Source organism: Ailuropoda melanoleuca, chromosome 2 (assembly GCF_002007445.2).
Source record: "Ailuropoda melanoleuca isolate Jingjing chromosome 2, ASM200744v2, whole genome shotgun sequence".
Lineage (NCBI taxonomy): Eukaryota > Metazoa > Chordata > Mammalia > Carnivora > Ursidae > Ailuropoda > Ailuropoda melanoleuca.
Genome location: NC_048219.1, coordinates 148,725,631 through 148,742,726, shown reverse-complemented (window position 1 = coordinate 148,742,726; position 17,096 = coordinate 148,725,631). Strand labels below are relative to the sequence as shown.

General features: G+C 36.8%; 1 long non-coding RNA gene across 1 annotated transcript in view; it reads right to left on the bottom strand.

The window, feature by feature from the left end:
• LOC117801107 overlaps window positions 1–17,096 on the bottom strand; it is a 45,909-nt gene that overhangs the window by 9,983 nt on the left and 18,830 nt on the right. The window contains exon 2 of the long non-coding RNA XR_004623516.1: window positions 4,625–4,809. This is a non-coding gene — a long non-coding RNA (uncharacterized LOC117801107). The remainder of the gene's footprint in view (window positions 1–4,624; window positions 4,810–17,096) is intronic.

The window sequence follows — 17,096 nt, the reverse complement described above, 5'->3', positions numbered from 1 at the left end:
AAAAAGACTCTGGACAATATTATGCCTGGTTCTACAAACGAGCAAAATGTCTCAGAAACTCTAACTGGCTTGTTAATCATCAGTCAGAAATTATTGGAAAACAAACTAGATATGCCAACTCCAAAATTCATAATCTTTGCACTCTATGGGGAGACATCACAAAGTGTTTCAAATTTCTATTGTGCCATACCAGGTATTATGCAAAGAGATTTATACAGTAATATTGTCATAGACATTATTGTCTATGTAAATTAATATTAATTTACTTCATTTAAACAGACCTATGAAGGCAAAAAAAGATAATGAATATTACACATTGAATTTTACAAATAGATCATTATAGAGATGATACAATAAAAAAGAAGTTAAGGTTAGTGTTCACTTTAAATCTGTTTTAATTATGTATGAAGTGATTTTTTCTATTAGAAGGCTATATCTATGTTGTTTGCTGTATATATTCTAGGTAATTTCTATGATCTAAAATAGTAAACATAAGGCGCTTATTTCAAATATTAATAATATAGGACTGGTCCAAGGCAAAACTGTGAATTCAATAAAATTTGTTTTCAGCATTCATTCATATTTCCTTTATCGTACAGACTTCATTACCTAGACATATGGACATGTGTCTATTTTCCCCAGGGGAAGCTTGATTTTTGCCATAAAATTACTGTTAGTTAAACTACATTGCCTATCAATTCTATATCATATGCCGAGAAGCAATTAAAAATTTTGACATTTACAGTTTTAAATTAGTTATCCTGTCTTACAGTGCTTGATTTCTCATCATGTTGCTTTAGGATGCTACATGGAAATAAGATATTGAGACTTTTCATAAATACCTTGGTAACATTTTGCAAAATATTTTTAAGTTATATAGAGGTGTTACATTGATTAGTAAAATGCCTAAGAATTTATCAGCTATATCTCACATTCTATATAAAGGAGGAAACTAAAGCTCAGAGAATATCATTACCCAAGGATCAAAAACCAAAAAGCAATAGAGCCGGAAACAGAAATCCAGTTTCCTAAATCTTAGTCTACTTCATCTCCCCATGGCTCTATTTCCACTCTATGGCACCCCTACATCAGCCTTTTTGGATCAAAGAAAACAAGTGACTGCTTTCAGTCCTTCAGGATAGGATGTCTGCTGTCTATGGGATATTCAGAGCACAGTGGTTGCTGGATTCTAATTAATAAGACAGTTCTAAATGTGTACTAAGGATGTGCCTCATGCTATAGGTTGCATCCAAAGCCATTGTTTAACTGAGTGGTTATGGCAATCTTCCTAAATCATTGCAAATTATTGAGCAGCATGTGGTACAATTGGGAGTAGGAAGGCTCAGGTGTAATAAATGATTGTCCTTTAGAGAGTCATTTCTTCATAATAGGGAAGTAATTCATTAGGGAAATAAAAGAAACTTCAACTGTAGCAATTAAACATATTGAAAAATATTTTATACAGAAAATCCCTTGCTTCTTGTCTGAACTAAAGCAGAAACCAAAGACCCATTTCTGAAAAAGTTATCAAAACATGCAAATTCACCTAAAATAGAATTGTTCTTGGGCTCATTATTTACATTGTGACATAAAAATTGCCATTATTTTCCAAGAAGAATGTTAAACTTCCATTTGAAGTGTTTTTATTTAATTCAGACTTTCATCTTTAAATAAAATACAAAAAACAAACGAGAAAACCTGAAAAACTCAAAGGAAAACTTAGAAAGTATGATATTATTGGTGTTTAGAGATATGCGATCTAAAACAAAAAGTTGAGAATCCACAGAATTCATAAAGCAGAATAATTTTAAAAGTAAATATGGTATCAGGAATAAGTCTATAGTTACTACACCAAAGGTAATAAGCCAAGGACTATAATGTCAAGAATTTAAGCCTACCTGGCTTTATGGTCACCCTGCAAGCCTCCTGGCTTTAGCAAAACTGATGACATCCTTGTTTTTCCTTCTCTTCTTTTTCTTAAAAGCTGCGTACATGGTGTCTGTCATCTTCCAGTTTGCATACACAATTTTTGAAGAACATTTTTCCTTTTTGACTATATAGTAATTTGTTTTTTAATATTTTTTCTGGACAACAATTATAGATGCACAGACCAACAATTCAAGTTGCGTTTTTTTGGTTATTCTATCATTTCAGCATTCTTCAATATAGTGAATATTTCATTCAAAAGCATTTTTGTTAACACTTGTTGGGTAAGAAATCATTTGAGAATATAGTATAACTTAAGGGAATTCCAAAATGGGTAATAATTTAAATCTCCAAAAAAGAAGACTGAAAGTTTACATATTACATGCTCATATTTTAAAAAAAAATCTAACATCTAACATCTGGGCATCATGATCAGGCATTTACTTAAGGGAAAATGAATGTCAAGAATTTCACATGGATTCCATTAATCAGATTTGCTATTACATCATTTGAATTGGAGTCCTTTATTTCCCCACTTCATAAATATCTCCTAAAGGACCTGCCTGTGGGTGAAGAAGGACATAGAATTCACGTGCTTTTGAAGAAATAAATGCAGAAAGGGGTATGTGCCTGTGAGGCTCTCTACTGCACACTTAATGCATTGGATCAGGAGAAAGTAGGTTGTTTTGAAACAGGCAAGTTTCACACGTTTCTTTAAATATGGACTTCTTCTCTGAAAAATGTTTTGGGGTTAAAAAACTAATTATGGCACGAATCTTGAAATAATTTCTGCAAATTGGCCAACTTAGCTTAGTACTGTGAAATGTAAAAGGAAACAACATAATCTTATACAAATACAGAACAAGCGTATGTTTAATATTTATTAAATTGACTAATGACTGAGCCATCAGGATGATAAAATTGATCCTGAGTATTTCAGGACCTGGATATCTATAGGGAATGAAGAAGGAAAGTCAGAATAAGATTGCTAGGTTAAATACAAAACAACATACTAGTCTACAGTCAATACAATCATATTTTCTACCAGGAAGAATTCATTTGTATCTCTACCAATATATATATCGGTAATATGAAACTTCACAGAGCCTGGGCCTTAATCAGTAGTTAATAGTCAAATAAACAAAGCTCCAATCCCCTAGATAATCTTTGAGTGGTCCTGTGGATGATACTTCAATATAATATTGAAAGAACATGTAATCCTATTTTGTCTAATTCCTAAGTTTTGGACAAGTTTTCCTAACATCATTAATATTTAGAATGATAATATTGTATGTCTGGCAGAGTCTATAAAGATCATACTTATCAAAGGAAACAGTCCTACAATTCATTAGTTGAGATATACATAGGAAACACTAGTTATTAATTTGTGGTCTTTTTTTTTTTTTTAAGAAAATAAACCTATAAAATTGCTCTAAGGCAAATGAAGTGAAGACATCCTGCTTTCCAGTAGGAAACACCTCATACAAGGAATCCTCAATATAATTAACAGCTGACTTCTCATTAGAAACCATGAAGGTCAGAAAGCTGAGGAAGGGAATATTCAAAATGCTGGAAGAAAAAGAATGACAGCTAAGAATCCTATAAACAATAAACTATCCTTCAGAATGAGACCTCATTCCCATACTTTCTTCTTGTTCTTTACACATGGTTTCTTTTAGTTCTTTGAATATATTTAGAGAGGTGATTTCAAGTCTTTGTCTCATCAGTCCAATATCTGAACTTTCTAAGGTACATTTGCTATTGATGGACTTTTTTAATGTTATGGGCCAAATTTCTTACTTCTCTGTATGTGTCATAAATTTTTGTTGAAAATTTGACATTATAAATAATATAATGTAGGAATTATGAAATTAGAATCTCTACCTCCCCAGGGTTTGTTGCTATTGCTGTTTGTTGCTGTTTGGTGATCTTTCTGACCTAATTCTATAAAGTCTGTCTGTATTCTTTGTCATTTTTGGCCACTGAAAGTTCTGATCATTCAGGTTAGCAGTCAGCTAATAATTAGGCAGAGATTTCCTCTAAAGCCTAGAACCAATGAATCTCCAAATTTTTGACAAAGGGCTCTATGTGCATGTTGGGGTATGCCTTCATCATTGAGCCAGGCAGTCGGGAACTCTGCCTTGGCCATTACTTCCAGCTTGTACAGAACCTCAAGGGCAGCCAAGAGTGAGCACTTAGTACCTTTTTGGGTTGCTCCTGAAAATTGTACACTGCCCTGGGCATGTGCACAACTTTCTAGATCTCCAGGGATATGTTACAGCTTGCCAAACCCCTATGAATATATTTCCCAATTTTTCCCTTTAAGCTTACTGGTTAGCCTGTTTTTTGCTCCAACTGTTATTCATGACCCAGGCAACCACAATGTTACCAATTTCCTGTATTGCTTTTTACAAATGCCCCAAAGAAAAGACTTTTCACAGTAGTGAATCTCCTACTTAGATCAGATAAGGATGACCTTGCAAGAGAACCACTGAATAGGTCAACCAATGACAGTTCTCTGGGAATGGGGGGAATGGGACTTTAAAGGAGCTTCAACTGTGTTCCGCTCCTTCCAGTGGCTGCCAGACTGCTGGGTTTCACTGTGATTATGGGTTGTTAATTTTCAAGGCTACCACTGAGCTAGGGAGTGAAGATAAGAACATTGCAAGTTAAAATGCTACAAACTCTCTGCTCTTACCGTGATTCCAATCTTTTTCTTGAATGAACTCTTTGTGAAGTGCTGAAATCCTTTAGTTAATTTCCAAAGTTATGCAAAAGTTGATTTGATCATTTTTCCCCCCAGTTTTCTCATTGCTTTTATGGAGGAGAAAATTTTCAGAGGTTCTTGCTTTTCCAGCTTGCTGATGTCACCTCAGGAGACAGCTTTTGAAAAGAAGAGCAAAAAGAAATAAAGGATAATGAAGGGTATGGGAAGAGAAAAATACAACAAAGATAAAACTGGAAAATTCCAAGCAGCCGGTAGTTGCATGAATGTCACTTCTCTTTACAAAAAGTTATAATTACTTCTTAATCCCAAGGCCTAGGAGGATTTCAAGGCCTGAATATTCTTACCCTATGTTAAGCTTGCAACTCTGCAGTTCTCTATTTCTGAGTGTAGCCACCCTTCCAGTTAGGTGGGTCTCTGTCTCCACCTCCCTGCTCCCACCTGGTATCCACACCCATGCTGCAGTTGATTGCTTCAGTGTAAGGCACTAGCTAGACTATATGCTGGTGCTGTCACTGCTCTCAAGTGGAGGAAAATATGGGTCTAAGGGATTGTCTGTGACAGTGCCTAAGCAGAGACTGATGATTGTCCCAGCCACATTTGGGTTGTTGATTTCTAGCCTAAAGACATTTTTCTTCTTATAGGGACAAAATAAAAGTATTTTTTTCCCGTTTTGTTCAGATTATTAGAGTGACCATTTGATTCAAAGCCAGAACAGACAAGTGGAGCAAGGCTAATCTAACCCCAATGCCCCACTGATGAGTGAAGCCAGTGGCAAGAGAAAGTTGTGACCAGCGATAGCATTATGGAATTTAGACCCCATCCACAGGAATAAGAAGCCAATGAGAAAGTGCATATTTAAGAATTGAAAGAAAGGATAGGTTTGAAGGGAAAAGAGCAAAGTTAAATGCAGTTTGGTAGTTTCTAGGTCATTGAACTTGAGCTCGGTGCCAAGCGTACACCGAAAGACTTACTAGTTGTCTGGTTCATACAGTAATTGGTTATAGTTTTGTTCAAGTTGATAGTTTTACAAAACAGGATATATTAACTCATGTTATGTGGGCTAATTTAGTTGTTTGTAAGTCTTTAGTTAAAAAAGAAATTATCCCCTTTATAAGAAAGTGGAAATACCAAAACCTGAATGTCTTCAACTGACTGCTGCAATTTTACTACCCAATCAATAATTCCTATTGCATTGGATTTGCTTAAGAACCATCAATCCACATTCTATCATATTGAGCCTCAATCTCAATCATTTAGACATTGTAGGGAAACTACATTTAAATGGTCCTCATAGAGGGATTTTTCCTACTTCTTTTGAAAGGTGGGTAAATATTCAATTGATACCTAACAGAAAGTCTGATTTTATTGCAGAAATAAAACATTTATACGTACACACTCTGAATCTATGCTAGAAAATACTAATCACTCAGTCAGTACTGCAACTCAAGATTATATAAACAATGTTTTCTTTGAAAAATACTAAAAAATATCAAACTCTCCAAACGGATAGAAACAAATTTCTGCTTTTAAACTTTCTTGGAAAATACACTTTAAAGGAAGTATAAAAATTTGAACTGTACATTATCAAAGAAAATGAACTACACAGTAATTTTACAATAGGCAGAGTTTATTAAGAAGCTAAAATCTAGCAATTTCTAAAAACGATAGGATAAAGATTTATCAGTTTTTGTGTTGTGTTTTTGACATGATATTAGGTCTTGTTTTTCACTGCCAGGCAAATATTGTAAATGCATTTTTTGTCTGTTCCCTTGAAAAACAAAATTGTTGGAGGCAATAGATTAATTGTATTTTTTCTTGTGTCTGATTAACCTTGCAGACTCAAAAAGGGAAACAGTTGGGATTACTCTTTATGCTAAATTGATAATAACTTTAAATTAATTACTGGTGTTGTTTGAACATGGATTTTAATTTCTTGATTGAAAAAGACATTAAAACAGATCTTTAGCCATCTAATGACAGGAAACCAATTATCTGAGTGTGTCACAGCATCGTAGATACTTAGGAAATATTCTTAAACACAATCAACTAGGAAGGTTATTTTTGAGGAAATATCTTGGAGGTATCTTTTTCTCAATTACCATCAATAATTTAAGCCACTTCTAAATGCAAATCTGGTCACTTTTCATAAATTTGTTGCAGTTCAAAATTTATCCAGAATGGAAATAGTCAGTGTCTCTCCTGACTCCTGAAAAATGTCACAAGCAGCTGGAAACTAGGCGGGAATGCAACACTACCAATTAAAGTAACGAAGCAAGATTTTAAAACAAATTGTTTTGTATAGAAGACATTATTTTCCCACATAATTAATAGCTCTAACGTTATCTGCTATATATTCAAAGTGAGCAGAAAGACAAATGTTTCCTCAGAGAACACCCAGCCCAAACATCAGTAGATTATTTCCTATGTGACATCCCCAGAGGCAATTCTGAGCTGAGTGCACAAGTGCCTGTGGAGCTCACCAAAAGGCCAGATGTTGCTGCTAGAATGTTCCAAGGCTTGGCATCTGGGCCTTGGCAAGCCCCAGAGATGGCCTTGGGTCTTGTGCCTATTGCTAAAATAGAAAATGAAAGAAAGTTCCCCGGTAGAGACTCTGAATGATTTTGAAGAAATATACAGGAATGAAAAGTAATTCAAAGTAACACTAGCTTTTAGTAAATTATTGGTTTGTCTATACCACGTAAATATACAGGGAGAATGTCAAAATAGTTTCAAGGCTGGGAAAATCATTTTCATTGACTTTCACTGTGTTCCACAATAATTGAATCAATCACTTAAATTAGTTTCCGGTAACTGAGAAAGCACATTTTTCATTAGTGAATAGCAATAACAGAAGGAAGATAGCCATAATCTTAGTCTCAGACTTAAGGTAGTTTTAGAATATTTTGAATTATTTTTCATCCCATTTCTATTTAAGATTTGAAATGTAGAAGTGATAACATGGATGATGGTATATAAAATATGAATTTTTTAATGGATATCATTTTGTCAAGGTATTTTTTGGGAGGGCTACAAATAACAGATTTATGGGTAGCTTCTGAGAAATAGCATGGTAGTAACAAGAACCTTGAAATTCATACATTTGACTTTGTAATTCCTCAACTCTTAGGAATTTGTCCTAAGTTAATTAGATATAGACAAAAATTTATTTGTAAGTATGCTCATTGTGAAGGTAAATAACTAAATACTGATACAAATATCCAAAAATAGGGAAGGTTACGTACAATAGAGTATTCTGTACCATTAAAATCATTTTAAAGACTGTTTATTGGCATAGGAAATGCTCATGCTATGTTAAGAGCAGGGGATAAAACTATATAAACAGTAGAATCTCAATTGAAGAAGAATCAGGTGTATACTGACTAAAGACTAGAAAAAATAAATACAAACTATTAGCATTGTTATGTCTGCATGGTGGGTAATGGTAATTTTTTATTTTCCTTTTCATTAGTTAGCATTGTTTATCTTATAAAGATCATACAATAACCATTTAAAAATATTATGCAAATAAAATTAAAACAATGTGCTTAATTATTGCATTAGCATAATGTGTATGGTTTGAAAAGGCTGCAAATCAACGACAACTTCTTTAAACACGAAACACGGAAAATTCTCCTGCTGCTTTTGCTTCCACCCAAGTGTTGGGATGCCTGCTTTGTCTTTCCCGAGGATACAGTAACAAGTCCAAAAAGGGAACCTGAAACTATTACTCTGATAGAAAACTATATGTGAAAAAAGAAAAGAAAAATCCATTCTTAAACCAAAATAACATTTCAGGAATACATTGAACAGTGCTGCATTAAGAAACGATTTCAAAAAAGGAAACAATTTTAGGATGAGAAGTATCCTTTTGTTATAAAATTGGTTCATCTCAATCATTTCCAAATGTTAAGTCACTTATAGTGTCTTTCCCAAGATACCTACCCTGACCCATTTCTCCTACACTTAACACTGCATATTAGTTGCAACATTCTTGATGGGCTTTTTTTTTTAGTTAGAAATTTTCAGTATTGTTTGCTTCGTATAACCAATTTATTTATCTCTAGTGCCTCTTAATATGCATCATTATATCAATGTATTAGATGATATAGATTTCCAAACGTACCTGGAATTTGAATACTCTAAGTATTTAATACCAATATCGCTGTTTTCATACAAATCTCATGTTTAATCACAAACCTAAAACTCTTCCGCTTCTAATACCCTCCTGGCAGCTAGCTTAGTATTTTACTTACTTGGGGTTTAATTGTCACTGAACAGATTTTTGTTTAATTCCCCCAAAAATCAACGTAATCTATGTTAGATGCTCATTTAGCAATATTTCTGAGAGGTGGGGCAGACTTTCAACGGTGGCATCAAGAGAAGAATACATTAAACCAGACTCCCTCTCTTTCTGAGGATGGCAGTGTGAGCTCAGCTGGCCCCCAGTCCTCAGCCCAGCCCTCGGCAGAAGCAGTGAATTCAACCATAGCTACAGCAGAGTCTGATCATTCTCCTGATGAAATTACACTGATCTAATTTGCACGCTGTGAAGACATTTGGCACTGGCTGGATCTGAGCCTTGACATCTTCATTGGAACTAAAAGTACACTAAGAACTGACATTACATTTCACATTCTCTTCTGCCAGGTTGTGGCATTTCGTCCTCTTTAAAGGCATTATTTCAAGAACATTTAATTTGGCTTTGATACGCCTGCCATTTTGCTGGGTGGAACATACTGTGCCAGCAAAGCTCAGCTGTAATAAAGTTTGGCACCAACAGCCCACCATATACCTGCACCATCCTGTGCAATTTAATTGGCATTCAGCGGGTTGATAAATGGATTGGCTTAATGAGACAATATACTTGACATATGCAGGACTCTCCTGAGGAATAGGATTCATTTTTTCACTTCACACATCAACATGTTACAGATACCAACACAGTCACCTCTAGCAGTTGTGCCGTAGCCAATGGATGCCATCCCCCAGGCTGACCAATAGCATGGTTATCTTCCAACCAGCTCACGCCTTTCTCCCTCAGCACCAAGCAAAGCATGGCTTTTAAATGTCATTGTATTTTGTATTTTCCCAGATACAAGGAAGAAGATAGCCTCCATGCTTTATTTGCATAAATCTGTATTTTCCTAGGAGACCAAACAGCCTTGTGGCCTAAACAGATTAGTTTTACCTGCTGTAAACCCCTGACAGTACTAGAAAATACAAGTAATAATGAATTCTAGGTATAACGACTGACATGCAATTATGTATAGGAGTGAGTAGGTGCCATTCTAGCTGCAGAAATTCTGGTTTCAGGAATGAATTAATTAAAACAACAAAGACACACCATTTTTCTCTCCTCAGATTAGCAAAGATTAAAAAGAACCATAATGCTGAGCGTTGGCAGGGGAGCGAGGAAACAAGTGTGCCGTGTTCTGCTGGTGGGATTCTAAATTAATACAACTTCTCTGGAAGGCAAATGGCAATATGTATCAAAAGCCTTAAAAATGGGCAAAACCTCTTATCAGTCACTTCTACTTCTGAAAATAGATCCCAAAGAAATAAAGAAATGCTTAAGGTGAATGTTCAACAATGGTCATCACATTGATTGTAATAGGAAAAATTTTAGAACATCTAGATGTCTTTAAAAAAAGGAGATTGCCTAAATAAAATATGGAATACCTATATTCTAGAACACTATACAGCCATTAAAATAATGTAATAGAAATACTGGTCATGAAAAAAAATGTTCTTGGTGTCTTTTATGCCAAAACCATATTACAAAGCACTAGTTTATTATTAGTCAACCTTTTTGTGAACAATTTATATGTAAACATATCTATATATTCACACACGAAAAAGTCAAGTATCAAAATAGTAATAAGGCTTGCTTCTAGAGGTGGAATTAATCAGAGGTTTGTTTTTCTTGATGCTTATTTTTAAATAAATAATTTACTTAAATGATTTTAATTAAGATGGCATTTTAAACTTCTTAAGGAATTTCTTTCTGACAACACTGTGGTATTAGGAAACTCTTTGACTGTATCGTAAGTCAAATCATGCCCACTTAATTCAATTCTTCTTACAATTCCAGGTCTTTTAATATTCCGTTGAATAGCTGTCCAGGTAGATAGATAATCCATCTTAGACAAATGAAGTTTCTTTCTACTCCCAGCTTCCTGGGATTTCTCATTTCGCTAGTAACAGCTTAGTAAGAGAAAGCAGCAGATTTTTAGAATGCAGTTGACATTCAACAGACTTCTGGAGTTTACAGCTTCTAGCTACAATCCTTATTAAATGGAAACTGCTTGGACTAATTTTTTGTTTTTACAATGCGGATGATTTTTTATTTTATTTTTTCAAATATTTTTATTTATTTGAGACAGAGAAAGAAAGAGAGAGCATGAACAAGGGGGAGGGGCAGAGGGAGAGGGAGAAGCAGACTCCCTGCTGAGCAGGGAGCCTGACAGGAGGTGTGAGCCCAGGGCCCCGGGATCATGACCTGAGCTGAAACAGCTTAACAGACTGCGCCACCCAGGTGCCCCTGCTGATGAATTTTTAAAAAGACAGAAAAAGATAGAAAATAAGAATCCAGACCTGAAAAGGTTATTTATTTAGATTTGCAAAGGCCCTATGGGAACCTTATTGTGCCTGGCAGTAGGGAAGACAGGGTACCTGCCTTCAAGTCTGCCCAGGCAAATAGAAAAGGAAAGATAATTGGGATGGAATGAAAGTGCTTGAAGGGGGAGAGCAGCTTCGGGGAGCCAAAGTGCTCCGTAATGACCTACGGGAGGGCTCGGTTAGCATTTACACCCAGGCAGGCGGAGGCGCCATGTGAACAGCGTCCAGGGCAGCTGCACCGCTGGCAGCCTCGCCGTCCTCCGCGCCCGCGCTACCTGCCCCTGGCTTCCCTCCTGCCTCGGAGCTGGGGAGGACGCCCACGAGCCGCTGCCCCTCATTTCAACTGGGTGCCAGTTTGATGCTCTCCATTCTGCTCCAAAGGAAGTTCCAACATGCAAATAAGCCCAAGGAAATGAAAAAATGAAACGGTGTGTGACAGTTTCTAATTACTGCATAAAAACAGCATATGGAAACTTCATTGTCCATTTCATCGCCCAACATGTACCATCAAGTCAGACTTCCTTTACTCGAATCACTCTCTTGAGCATTCAGACCTAGTGTACCTCAATAAGAAGGTTTTTTTGCTTTTTAAAAAATTTCTGGGGGGGATAGTAGTTTGTTCTTGTTGTATTATTATTTTTTTAATCTTAAACATCTTGATTATTGGGAGGTTTTTAGAATCTAATCTATTTTCTATTTGAGTTTTCTCATATTCTAGTTAGCTAATTCTGTTCCCTAGGGTTACTCACAACCTGGATTGAAGTTGTCCATTCTTCAAAAGTTTAAATTAACTATCCCTAAGTACCTTTTATAAATGCTTGAATGGGTCCCTAATCACTTATTAGGGGAGGCAGGAGGACTGATTCGGCACTTGTAGTCTGCTTCGTTGTTCTAAAGGCATACAAATAGGAGGTCAGAAAAGAAAAATCAGGCAGACACTGGTGACTTAAAAACTAACCATAAGGCAAATGAAAAAAAAAACCCCAAAAGTTAGCAAAAACAACGTGCTGAGGTAGAAAGACTGGATGGAGGATCAAGGGATACGGAGTCTGTGCCCTACTTTGTCACAACCATACTTGAGTGATCCAGCAAGTTCTTTACTTCCTGATCTGCCTTAAAATAGGATTTAGGCTACACGATTTCTAAGATTCGTTTCCTCTTTTCTGCATTCTCAGACTATACAGAATGATTTATGTACTATGTGTTTTCTATATGGGACAAGACATTGCTCACCAAAGGTTGCTTGCAAATATTTAAATGCTGACCTTGGAGAAAAGTTGAAAAGTTGAGGCAAGACCAAAGAACCAAGGCATATATCAAGTGCCCATTTGCTAAAAGCAAAACCTTCCAGTTTCTCCTCTCATCCCCGCTGGCCACAGAAGCAGAGTCGGTTAATGAATCAGAAAAAAGCTGGTTACCAGATGTCCTGGCTTATTAACACGCACATCGCATTCTGTAATGGCATTCAAGAGCAAGCTGTGTGGAACCGAGAGATGGCAAAGGGAAGGTTCTCTTCTCAGATGAGCTTCAAATTGTGGGTGTGTTCTGATAAATTTCAGGAATGGTTGCTGCACAAGTTCATTTCAGCCATTGTCAGGCATTCTAACTCGCGGGAGCTTGCCTGGCTTACAACAGCTTCTTCTCCAAGGTCAAAGGGTAGCGTGCTTCTCTCAGATCTTCCTCCTTCCTCTAATCTGTACAGAATTGCTGACATGATCTCTTACATGTGGAAAGGAAGATATCGATAATAAACTTAGCAATGTAAAGGAAAAGCCAATTCTGTTTGATTGGTTTCCACCACAGCTAATTTTAAAGCCACCCATTGTTCAGCTCGGCAGTCTAATTTTATGTTAATATCCTGAAAGTTGTCAAATCTTGGCAAAACCTATGCATAAATTACACAGAAAGTAGCTCACAGGAGGGGGAAAAGTAATGACTGTCATGGTTAGCCAAACCCATTAATAGTCTGACAAGCAATAACCCAGGAGCTCTGGTCAACTGCTGCAGACATCTGTGAAACTTTTGCAATTAATATCATTTTTTCCTTTTTTTGTTGTTGTTGGAAGAGGTATCAGCTGTGAAATAGCACGCAACTGACTGATCATTATCAGCTCTGCCGGTAAGAGTTCGGTTTATCATCTTTCTTGGTTGACCATTGCCCTGCTTTTCACAAAAAAACCACTTTTTTTTTTAAAGTAATGCAGTGTTTTCCAGCACAAAGATTGATAGTCTCTAGTAAACAGTTGCCAATGGTGTGTGGCTACTCAAACAATAAAAAAATCAGATGCTTCAATCTCTAATTCATTACTGATTCCCCCCCCCCGCCGTGAGGTTGGAAAGAAAGAGAGATGGAGAGGCTTAAAATCTGTCTTCAAAGCTGCACCCTAAGTCCTTGGCTTGCTGGTAGATCATCTTACTGTGCCTTCTCCTATCTCTTCTCAAGTCATTCCAGCACACCTTTCCTGTAGATGAGGGCTTCAGGGTAAAATAAATGTATCTACCTGACTGATGGTTAAACATTTCAAATACCACTCTTATATAATATGTATGTGTGTGTATATATGTACACACACATACACACTCTATTGCTCATTTGCCCAGAGAATATTGCTGGTAGAATTTGTTGAGTTTCCAGTCATGCCTGTAAAGACTTCTCAGTCTTTCCCCAGAACTGTTCTCGTTGATGCATGTGGCATAGCACCTGGCACTGAGTGGACACTCAAAAATATTTGTTGAATGAATGGGTAGATGGATGGATGGATGGATGTTAGCTGGGCATTTTCCCATTTATGACCATGGTATTGTAGCCTCATTTGTTGATTTTATGCAGAAATTTTTTGCTACTAAAAATCATTTCTTGTGTGTAGGATTTTCTCAGAATGCCGACAGAAGACTTGCTATTAGGCAGCCACATAGAAAGGTGATTCCACACAGAACATGGCTCATGTCATAACATAGGTTTCTGTACTATAGGTCTCAACAGACTTCAAGGAACAGCACACTCTGCCAGGTACTGCAGGGAAAGGTATCATGGTACAGAGACATCTGGACTGAATCTCATTTAAAAAAAAAAAAAAGAATGACAGAGAGAGTGAGGAAAGGCTTTCGAGGCTCAAGGTCTGCAGGTCAAAATACAGAGTCATAAAAGGGCATAGAATTTTAGAGAATAGTGAGATGGTTAGTGCTTAGAAGCAGAGGGCATGGGAGGATGTGGCAGGAGATGAGGCTGGAAAGGAATTGAGGTAGGATAAGAAATGGCCTTGGTACCACCCTGGTGACTGCAGTGTATCCTGCAGGCAATGGGAGGTGAATGGAAGGAAGTCTTAACCAGAGAATCAACTCTGTAGGTCTTGCCTATGATGGCCAGTAGTAGCTGGGAGGGATGTGAGGGGGGAGGAAAAAGGGACTGCAGAATCACAATAGGGAGGCCAGGGAGAAAGTCATTTCAATAGCCTCGTAGAGAGATGATAAGAAAGGAGAAGAAGCAACAGATTTTGAAGACATGTCTGCAGCAGAACCGTCAAGATTGGGTGATTGATTGCATGTGGGGGTAAAAGAGCTATGATAGAGGATGACTCCTAGCTTTGTGTAAATAGCTACCCCTTTAATTAAGACAGGGACGCAGAAAGCAGCTGCCTGGGGTAGATGTAGGAGTGAGGAAACCGCAAGGATAAGGGAAAGACAGTATGTAAATTTTCTGGAAATCAGTCTTTGGAAAATAATGAGTAGCCCTACACTGAAACCATTTCCAACTACCACTGATAAAGCCAACAAATCATTCGAGAACACAATAAAATTTAACAGATGCTAATCAAAGGCAAATGCCATTGGAAAGACTTTAAGGAATAATCAGGAGGAAAAACAACTAAAATATACAAATAATAATTAGTCCTTTGAACTTACATAAAAAGAGCTCATTCACAGGAAGCTGTTTCTAGCCTCTGAGCTCTGAGCTTTCTGAACTGACTACTGAATGCATGCTCAATCTGACCTATTTCTTCTTCCTTCCCTAAATATTGTAGTAACATTTACCAAATGAAAATGGTATTCATAAAACCTAAACCCCCTAACGGTCACAGTGTTCAATTTGGCAACACATGTGGATTCCTCTCTAGCCTTGTCAGAACAGAACAGATTCTGGACAAATCGAGAAAGAAAAAAGTATTGGAGCAATCACATAAATGAATGCCAGTTGTCTGAAAAACAAGTCTGCTGTCATCTTGGGACACATCATTTTTAGAAACAATGACCCATTTGGCAGCCTCACACATGTTCCCATCTCTTGAAGCTTTCCAACATTCCAGGCCTTACTTTATTTAGGTTTGAGATTTCCTTGATTATAAATCTTTGGTGAAGCAAGTGTAGAATCTTAATTCCATTCAATATTACTCATTCCATTCACACTATTTTTTTTTCTCATTGTGTTACCGACCCTTGTTTTACTGCCTCAGAGACCTTGTCTGGGCACCTCATATCAAATGGCAGCAGTCTGGAATGTCTAATTATTTCACTGTTGAACTTGCACAGCTGTCCTAGATGGTCTGTTTAGTAGTGCTGGTCCTCTGGCTTTTGAAAACAGCCTTTGTTACATGGCTTCCCTGATTAGAAAAAGTTACATTTTGACTCAATCAACATCTGAAGGGCCCTGAGTTAGTACTGTTCAAATTATGAAGTTCCACTTTTTCATGTTTTTATTGAATTTTTATTGATTACACAGAGTTTATAAAAGGTAGGAAGTTAGGTGTCCCTGAACCCAGAAAATATTCCACCTGTCTCCCAGCATCTGACAACATCACTCCTCATTAAATTGTGACTTGAAATGGTTCTCTTAGAATACAGTGGGATTTTCCAGAACTTGTGAACTCTAAAGTCAAAAGAAATTTCCTAGAGGATCTCTAGCCTGTAGACCTAGGTTGAGAGAGATTCTGGGGAGTTAAATGTTTCTCTTTTGAAAGGGAGGTCAGACTAAGTTTTGGGGAAAGGAAATAGGGTCACAGGAGTAAGAGTGGTAATTCAGTCAAACAATAGTCCTTTGTTGGGGAATCACAAGGTGGTGGAGCCTCAGAAGCAAAGAGACCTTGTCTTCAGCGAAGGCCTTTGACTTCTGAACTCAGCATCCCTTCTTTTTTTATGGAGGTTTCTTCAATGTCAATTGGTCTTTTGTATGTGTTTGTCTTTTAACCTGATTTCCATTGTATGGTGATGATTTTTCCCTCCCCATCTTTTAGATCTTTAGATATGAATAGTCCAAACGATTCCTCCAAGTTCTTTGTAGAAATTTCTTAATAGGCCATTTTAATTTTTCATTTTATTCAGCTTTTCAGTTTTAGTCCTAATTGTATTGCTATGAAGTGAATGCAATGTTTTCCAAAATTATTATAACCAGAAGTAGCTAAGAATATGTATATTGTCCTTCATCTTACACACCACTGTCACAACATAGCTCATTTATAAATTCAGGATCCTTGAATAGTTGTTAATCCAAGACCATCAGAAATAACAAGTTTAAAAATTGAATCAACTCTTCCTCCAAAGAGAGTTTGCAGGTACTTACATAGTCCAGATAAAAATAATAAAATGTTAACAGTCCTTCTTTTAATTAAATGAAAAAAGGGGGCGACTGGGTGGCTCAGTTGGTTAAGCGACTGCCTTTGGCTCAGGTCATGATCCCAGGGTGCTGGGATTGAGCCCCACGTTGGGCTCCCTGCTGAGCAGGGAGTCTGTTTTTCCCTGCCCCTCAGCCCCTTGTGCTTGTTCTCTCTCTCTCTCTCTCAAATAAATAAAATCTTTAAAAAAAATAAAGGAAAAAAATTTACTGCTTTTC